This window comes from Vitis riparia, chromosome 16 (genome assembly GCF_004353265.1).
Source record: "Vitis riparia cultivar Riparia Gloire de Montpellier isolate 1030 chromosome 16, EGFV_Vit.rip_1.0, whole genome shotgun sequence".
NCBI lineage: Eukaryota > Viridiplantae > Streptophyta > Magnoliopsida > Vitales > Vitaceae > Vitis > Vitis riparia.
Window position 1 is genome coordinate 14,670,447 of NC_048446.1, and position 10,377 is coordinate 14,680,823.

Consider the following 10,377-nt stretch of genomic DNA (forward strand, 5'->3'; position numbering starts at 1 on the left):
TTAAGTACGTACTAAATGGAACACTTAAAAAAAAAAAAAAAAAGATAGTAAACTGAAAATTTGAACCTTGTTCTAAAGAGTTCAAGGTAAAACATGAGAAGTGAATGATCTTGAGTGGTCCTCAAAAGCGAAAACTTAGTTTTATGACTAGGAGTCGTTGGTGAATCTCATCAGCCACATGGAAGTGATTTCCAAATTACAAAAAAATAAGTATCTAAGCCTATGAATAAAAATAAGCAACAAAGTAGAAAATGTTACTAGAAAAAAATATATAAACAAGAGTTTAAAAGTAAAAGAGTAGACTTCTAAATCAGTTTGGGGAGGATTTTGCCTTAGATGGAAGAAAACTAATCTCTTAAGTGTCATCATTAAGAGACGAATATAAATACATATGAGTTTCAACGAAATGAGTAATAGTAAGTTTTGAATAATTAAAATGAACATTAAACATCTCATGCCTCTTTATACCTTGATAAATTAATCCATATGAATGATTGGTTGTCTTAAGCTCTAAGGAATTTTGAATTTTAAGAATCTTATCATCTCTTTATTGAAGTGACTTATGTATAATTACTTTGAATTATTGGGGAATAAGGATAGTATGTGGGGTTTAGGACTAGCAATGCTTAGGTGAAGAGGTATGATTAGCATTCAAAGTTAGCGTCTTTTCATAAACTCAAAAGCATTTATTTTAAACTTGTGCAAAAATACAAGTTTCAAGGTAATTTGAAAGCCTAAGGATAATGAAAGGAAGGTAGAGAAGTTGAAAATGTATAAGGAAGTTATGGATATGAAAAAAAAATATATGAAAAATATATTGAAATGAGAAAAATGAGGATTTAAATAAAAGCTAGTGTCGAATCCATTTTGACACCATTTTCAGCACCAAAAAAAAAATTCACAAAGAGACCAGTGTATCAGAATCTTAGTGCAAAATTTTGATACCTCTTCAATACTTAGAACAATAAGATTTTTTGCCTTAACACTCATTATTTAAATCATTTTGATGCCAACAACTCAATGTGAAAATTTTGACATAGGCATTAAAGATGATTCAACCTCGTTTCCTTGTATCCAAACACAAATCAACATAACAAGACATGGCATCAAAATTTTAATACCAAATTTGATAACATCTCTTTATCGATTCAAGTAAAAAAAGTTATAGATTTCCAAGGTCTTTATTAAATCAATCAAACATCAGTTTGAGGCACATTCCAAAATTTGACAAACAACTGCAAAAATGCTTTTCAAGCTATGTTTAATGAAACATTTGATTGGAGCTAAATTTGGAGTTGATTAGGAATTCTCCAAGCCCAAAGTTGTTGGACCGAGTCAAGGGAAGCTAAGAATTGAATAAGTACAATTTCGATATAAAGGTCTTAATTTTGATATTATTTTCTATATAAAAAGCAATATTTTGACACCACTTGGAGCTAAGCATTGAACAACAAAACTTTGATACCAAGTTTTTCTAATGTTATTTCCAAATCGATATCCAATTGTTTTGGTTTGTTTCTTTTTGAGAATGGTTTTTTTAAAATAAATAAAAAATCATTTTTGTGTTATTTAAGGTTTTCTAATTAGGTTTGAGGAGGATTCATGTATGTAGGTCTTCTATTTATCATTTAAGAGGGACATAGGATGTAGGAGGGAGCATATTCATTCATTCTCCTTTTCAAATTCAATGAAGTTTTTTCTTCTATTTTCTATTTTTATTTTCTCATCAATGGGTTCGGAAGAGACATTCTCCACCATGGTTGGCTAAGATTTTTTTATTTAGACAAGGGAGTACATTATAAAATAAGATCCAACAAAGGAATGCATCATCAAAGTATGTATTTCTATCCCTACTCCTAAATTAAGATCACTCAATCTTTTTTGAGTTCTTTGTAAGTCTTTCAGCATAAGGTATATTTAATGCTTGTTGGGCTTATTGAATGCTTACCTTGAGGGTTTGATGCATTGATAATTGATTTAATTATTTATGTGTGAACTTCTTGATTAGATCTTATGATGAATTATGGTTTTTAATGTTTTTGGGAATTCAATGTGAAAGAGTGATAATTATTTTTAGAACATTAAAATCCTATTCCAATTGAGATGTGAGTTTAAAAGCATACCTATCTCTATTTTTTTTGTTTGCCTTCATTCATTTTCTTTATCAATACATTAGTTTCTAGTTTAATTTAGTTTTGTTAGGTTTTACCAAAAATTAATTAGTTTAGCATAAGTCATTGAACCATCAAAGCCCCAAATCTCTATTAGATCAATCAAACCATTACATCTGTTGTTATTTGTTCATTATTGTTAGTCCAAGGGTTCTCCTAATCGGGTTTTGATGATAACAAACCATGGTTAAGTGACTAATTTGTTTAATAGTTAAGAATCTCAAGCATAAACTCGAAACTTCATCAAATGACCAAATGGATACAAGATCGAGATGCTTGGAAGACTTGTGATCATAGGAAACTAACGTAAGATGAATGCATGAGTGCACCTAGGATTTTCACACGTTTCATACAACTTAGAAAACTCGTTTATTCTTTAAAACTTCGATTTCATTAAAACCCAAGTTTTTAACAAATGTACCTTAGGCAAAATGTTTTATAATTGGCTTAATAATTCACCTAAAGACCTTGCTTAAGTGTTAGAAAAGAAAGGAATTAAAAAAAAAAAAAGGTTTTCGGGCCAAAAAAACTCAACCGATCGAGGCTATGGCCAACCAGCTCAACCGGTTGAGGGATGCCAAAAACTTTCTCTCTCTCCCAGTGGCCTTCTCTTCCTGATCGAGGTGATTCTCTTCTTGGTTGAGGTTCAGTCAAGGACCGGTCGAGGTCCGATCGAGGCAACGATAACTTGTCATGCATTAAATGCTCCAACGGCTAGTGAACCGATCGACCCCTAGCTCGACTGGTCAAGGTTACCTTTTGCTGTTTTTGACTCCTGAGCTTAGAAACCTATAAATTGAGAGTTCCACTTCATTTATTGACAAGAGAACACTTGCAATCAATTGTCTACCTACATGTTCTTGACCACAAAGCTTTCATTTTTTTCTTAGTGCATTAAATCATCACTCGCATATCCTTTAGTGCACTCTTGTGTGTCATCCTAGCTTTGTCTTGTATTTGAGCTATCCTTAAGCTAGGTTGAGGGCTTCCTTCTTGTAAAATCTGAGTGTTAAAGTTTTCAAGAGGTTTGAATCTTGAAGAGATTGTATAAGAACCCATTGGAACTGGAATCCAAGTGTAAGAAGATTGGAAGCTTGGTTGAAGCTTCAAGTTAGTGGAACCCTCACTCGGTTAGGAGATTGAGGAGAGTGGACGTAGGCAAGGAAGTCCCGAACCACTATAAAACCTGAGTTTGAATTCTCTAACTCTATCTCTTTATTTTGCTTATATTGTGCTTGAATTTGTTGTGATTGAAAAAGATTTTAAAAAAGCAATTCACCCCCCCCCCCCCCCCCCCCCTTTTGGGTGTTTTTCTTAATTAAACATAACTTTTATTTTCTCAATTATTATTATTATTATTTTGAGAGAGAAAAACCCATAAAAAAAGGTAAAATATTTAGAATTAAACCTTGTTCTTAAGACCTTAAGTTGAAGTCTTTATAAGTAGTCTATCAAGACCTAGATACATGCTTGGAAGCTTCCAATTGACCTCTTTTGAGCCACATTGAAGGGATTACAAGCTAAAAAAGTGATGATGCATACTAATTTATTATATTTCCAAGATGTGACAACTTAATTTTCTCCATAAAAATATATTTTTTTTATTGGGTTGTGAAGCTCATTCTTTTTAATAAAATATTTTTCATATTTTGTTAATAGTGCTCAAGAAGAAGGAAAATTTGGATAGACCTCTTAAAGTTTGAAGAACACTTTTGGCTTGAAACATGTCCTACTTGCTATTAATTTTATTGTATTGAGATGCTTTGTTGCGATATTTTGGAAGAACTAAAATTTTGAAACAATGCAAGTGTAACTCAACTAATGTATAATTGAACCTATGAAAGAGGTTCCCATTTTGTTTTACATGTATTTTGTGTTTATAGCTGTAAAATAATGTTTTAGTCATTAGTGAAGTTTTCAATGTTTCGAATCCTTCAATGGTAGTTAGAAAATGAGTTTTAGGTATTAGAAATATTGAACAGTAAGTTGAATCATGAAAAAAAATTGAATATCCACACATGCTCCAAGTGCTTACATTGGTATGCATGTGCCCACTCATACACACGATGCAAGATGCTTCAGCTTTATTTATATTTTTAGTAATATGAAAACAACAAAATTTGAGTCTTTTTATTTTAATTTAAGAAACTTTTAAAATTGGCCTATTTTCCATGGTAAATTTTAGGACAATTGATTTAGTATACAAAATACACTTGAAGTTCCCAAATCCAAAACGCCATGTTATAAAGGCTTCTAAAGATGGCTAAATTGAAATTCATCAAGATTGAGTGATGATGTATTGATATTTAGATTTAAATACTCTGAAAATCTTAAAAACCTTAGAAATTCAAACTACTTCATTGTATGCATAACCAAAAATCCCTACTATCTAAGTTAATGATAAGATAAATATACTACAAATACTCTTAACTTTTTCCAGAAGTTACACTTAGAAGTTTTTGAAATTATGGGATGATCTTGAACATTATGTTAAACCATTATGACGTGTGAGAAAAGGCTTTGGGTTTATTGAAAATGGAGGGCTATATATGTATATATCCCCAATCTTTAGTTCATAAGTCTATTTCATTTTGAAATTTGGGAGAGCATGACTTCTAAGTGTCACTATTGCCCACACGTTTCTCAACCTTTATTTTTAAAGTCCAAGAATTGGGCACCATGAGTATGGCATTATAGTACTTGTTCTTGCTAGGGGATATGGCATTGTAAACTAGAAGTCTTCTGTGGCCTAAGGAGGAGTGGTGTAGGGTCATTTCTCATACTTGACAAAATAAATGCTTACTCAACAATGAATTTGACTGAAAATGCAAAAGTTGAAATCTTGTACTTGCTAAGTTGATGGAATACTTTAAGAGTACTTGAACTTAGAGTCCATCAGCCTATCTTACTCATTAGGGGACTAAGGCCAAATCAACCCATTTTTTCATGCCATGTGTCTCTATGATCATGGTTTTGAGGCAACTCTCCTACATTGTTATAATTGCTTCATGGAATAATGTATAATAGGAAGCTTATGAATGAAAATAATACTTTTTTGCCCTAAAAACACATTTGGAATTTTTTTTTTTTTTTACTAAAAGCAATTTTTTGAAAATAGGTTATTTTTTTATAATAAATTTGAGGTGTTTTTATGTTTTTTTTTTCATAGAGTATTATGGGAAATAATTGAAAATATGGAGAATATTTTGAGAATGTTATATTTTACAAAAGTATATAATATCTTCATAAAGAATAAGTTGAGAAAGTTGTTTTCCATATTTGAGTTCCTAAGTCTTTTATTAAAAATATTGGTATGAGTTAAATAGTTCTCCTAACGATAAAAAAAGATAATTAAGTGGATAAAAAAAACTATAGGAGACAAAACTTAGTAGGAAGAATATACATCTTTTAACAATAAAAGCGTTACAGAGTGTTAAAACCTGTAAAAGATTATCAAAAGATGTTTCTTCTTCTTTCTTATGTATCATATTAATTATCGAAATTGTCATGATTGGCTAGATCAATGTGGCTTGTTTTAGAGCTATGACCAATAAGAAAAACCAACAAACTCTAGAGTACCCTAAAACTATGTATGTTTGGTTCCCAAAAACTACTAAGAAAAGAGAAAAATATTAAAAATATTATTTTTCTCATATTTAATTTTATTGTGAAAAATATGAAAGAAATTAAAATATAATTAAAATTATTTTGACATTTATATATTTTTAAATTATTTAATCTTTATATAAAAAAAATTAAATAAATAAAAAGAATTTAAAATAATACATAAAAATAATTTATTTTATTTTAATTCTTTTTTAATTCCCTTAATTTTTTTTCTTTATTTTCTTTTGTTCATATTTTCTTTCAAACTTTTGGGGAATCATAAAATTGATTTTTTTTTACTATTATTCTTTTTCGATCAAATTGTTTTTACGACATAGTGAAACCAGTTCATAAGGCATAAGGTTATTTGGTTAAAGGGGTTAAAATAACACCCATATTTGCAAAACTAACTCATCTCTCAAAAAACATAAAAAATGACTCGGATAGGACAAAAATGTCCCTTCTTTTGGTTTCCCTCCAACACAATTTTCTCTTTATTTCATATATTTTTTTTTATTCGGTCATTTTTTTGCTCCTTTTTGTTTCCATGCATAAAAAACAAAAAAAAAAACCTAAGTTCTCACTATTCTTTCATCTATTCTTCATTGTTGGCCACAAAAAGATGTTAAGAGATGTAAACAACCAACATTTTTTTATATTATTATTATTATTTTTTGTCTCCTCCATAATAAGGAAATCTAAAACCTCACTACACTATTGCAAGCAAAAAAACAGAGACTTCACTGTTAGCTATGAAAAGGGAGTTTAGAAATGTGAAAAAGTGAAAAGTTAGTCCAAAAAAAAAAGTTGAAAAGCTTTATTCATACGACAAGGGATTCAAGTAGTAAAGAAACTTAAATACTAGAAATTCGCAGCATTATGAATATAGAAAATGATTTTATTTTCATCTGAATTGAGTTGCATTTATAAAGAACTTAACTAAGGTTAAGTTCACAATTATAATTTTTGCTTGAACTTAACTATGGTTGAGTTGTATTAACAAATAACTTAACTATAATTAAGTTTACAATCACAATTTTCATATGAACTTAACTATAGTTGAGTGGAACTAACAATAAACTTAATTAGGGTTAAGTTCGTAGTCATAATATTCACCTAAACTTAACTATGGTTAAGTTGCATTAACAAAGAACTTAACTAGGATTAAGTTCTCAGTTACAATTTTCACCTGAACTTAACTATGGTTAAGTTACATTAGCTGAGTACTTACACTCCAATTAAGTTGTCAATCAAAATGTTTATGTAACCTTTTAACTTATGATTGATTTTTATTTAGAAAGAGCTTACACTTTAATTGGATAAGTTTTATTTGTAAAGAACTATTAGGTAAGTTCTTTAAAATTAGAATGTTTACCTACATGGTTAAATTGTCACTTAAAAATATTTACTTGTATTTCATTGTGATAATTTTACCTATATTAAATTGTGAATTAAAAATCTTTACTTTGACCTCCTTATGATTTTCATTTTCAAAAAATTGCATAGTTAAGTTCTTTTCTCAAAATCAAGATGCTCACCTAAACCTAACTATAGTTAAGTTTTGAGGTCTAATATTTCACATGAACTTAACTATAGTTAAGATTTATTTATAGAGAACTACTTAATTAAGTTTTGTAAATCAAACTATTCATATAGCTTTTGGTTATGTATCTCTCAAAGACACAAAGTGATAGTAACAAAAGGTATAATATTATAATCAAAATGTTCACTTTGGTTCAAAATAAGATTAGAACATCATAAGCTACATTAAAAAAATTATAACTTTGAGCACCAAGTAAAATTCATCCAAACTAACGGTCAATCCTCAACAACATATAAATCCACTACATAGTCAAATTCAAACCCACTATATAGGCAAATTTTTGAAGTAGAATAATTTAGTTGTCATTTTCTCTCAAAACCAACCCATACGGGCACCAATTTGTGAGTTGCATGGATGATGTTGCATCAAGTACTCGACATATTTTATTAAGAATATTCCACAATCACCATTGCATGAAACACAAATAATCAAATTTAAAATCGTTATAAAAAATTTATTGTATAAGACATTAAAGTAAAATGATAAGATGAATGTTTAGATATTTATTTACTTACTCATATTCTTGTTGAGGAACATCATGCAACCGTTCAATGTCCCACTATTGGTCACCCTTAGGATCACAATTCTCCTAGTAATATGCTACGACATGCAATCTATGTCGTAACAATCTAGCTAAAAGTGTGATGGCGCCCTTCAATCAATTATCATTATTAATGTCTATCAATGAGTCATACATAAATATTTTCCTCTTAAGTAAGGTGAACTACTCCTAATATCCAATGCATACTTTGAACATTAATAAGGATGTAAACAATGTCCACCTTAGGCCATTTTGTGGAAGGAGCTAGGTGAAGCTTATTAGCATAGTCAACAAGAACATCATTGGCTTGCATTTAGAGTTGATTCCACTTTTTGGCATGTTTTTCCCGCCTTGATTTAACATTTTGTTATATAAAAAAAGGTTCAAAAATAGTTAAAATAGCATAATTTATCTAATAATATAAAGATCAATAATAATAAGAAATTATACATACCCAACACATGGTGTCTATGGTTGTAAAATTTTGAGAAAATGCATGTAGTTTTTCTATTCCCTGCTTAGGGGAAAAGTAGAAAGCAATATCAATATGCTAGACAATATATACAAAAATACATTAGTTATACTATTTGATTCAAATGTCAATATAATGATAAGTAAAAACAAAGACAATAAGAACATTTACAATGTGTCTTTAAGCCATGCACCATGCTGAACTAATAATTGAAATCATTCTTGGTCCGCATGCAAGTAATCGATTTCAACCATAGACCTTATTGTATTGATATAACAAAAAACCATGGTCAAACAAAAAACTTGTCAAAAACAAACTTTTACTAGTTTCAATTAAAAATAAATTACCCTTGTAGAAGACTCAACCACTTATAAAGGGTTTTTCGGGCTTCCTCGAAAATAGATTACAAATTATTAAAGTCAGATGGTGTTTCTCCTTTCTTTTTTATTTTCCTTATCTTTGTATGGTTTATCAAAGGAGGTTGCAAAAAATAGGACTTCTTTAACTTACGCCTTTGCTTAAATATAATGGAGGACAACTACTTTGGAAATACATAAACTGAAAAGTTACCCAATAAACTAAGGGTATCAAATAGTTTGGCAATATCAACAACTACATCAAGACTCACATCATCATCCTTTTCTATCCCTATTATGTGTTTTTCTGCAACTACAATATTTGTTATATCTTTTCCATTTATACTAGATTTTGAAAATCTTGTATTATGTATAACACATGGCTCATTTTGCCTTCTTGTGCTATATTTCCATTTTGTTGCTTCTTACCTTGATATTTTAACACTCGATTCTCCAAGGCCCATTGTTGCCTAAAAACTATTCTTTCACAGCAAACCTCACCTTAAGATATTTACTAAAAACTTCCAAACTATCAACAAGACTAACGCATTGCATGTCTATTAAATTTTTTCCTTCTTTCCCAAGTAAAACATGCTCAAGAAAGTACAATAAGTTAAATTGACCACGTTTTCATCTTTAATTCCCAAATTTGTTATTTTGGATACACTTCATAGTTCCCAAAATTTTAAAAACATCAATTAACAAACCTTAACCTATTCAAATACCCTTGCATAACATCCTTAAAAATTCCAAAAATCTCTAAAATTTCACAAATTCTCTAAAAATTTATCCTTAATCATATGTCATTGCTTGGGATTGTTACATATTTTATTCACTCCAAGTACATAACAGACAACAATAGAGAACTAAAAAAAATTATAAATATGTAATTTATTATTTTGAATACACTTCAATGGTTCCCAAATTTTTAAAAGCATCAAGTAACAAACTTAACTATGCTCAAACACCATTGCATAATCTCACTAAAAATTAAAAAAATCCCTAAAATTTCATAAATTTTGTGGAAACTTATCCCTAATCAAATATCACTACATTGAATATATCTAATTCACTCTAAATACAAGAATGATAATAATATGAAAAACTAAAAATTATTTTAATATACAATTTTATTATTTTCAACACACTTTAGTAGTTCCCGAATTTGTAAAATCATTCATTAACAAACCTAACCCTACTCAAACACCAATACATAATATCCCTAAAAATTCTAAAAGCCCTAAAATTTCATAAATTCATTAAAAACTCATCCTCAATCATATGTAATTGCATGAAATCATTGGTAACCGTTATTTGCAATATTAATATGTAGTCATCGATTCTCCTAAGTTCCCAAAATTTTAAATTCTTCAAGTAACAAAGCTAACCTTGCTCAAACATTATTGTTTAAAAATTTCAAAATTTTATGAAATGTGAAGACTACACTCACGAGCTCAATAGATTTACTTTCTTCTTCCGTTGACAATTTAGATTTTTGCTCAATAGCTTCTTCTTCCATTGACAATTGAGATTTTTGCTTTCTCGCCACTATTTTAAACCTCTTTGACTTATCAATCTTCAATGAACTCATTTTTTGTGAAGAAAAAAGGGGTTTGGGAATGAAAGAG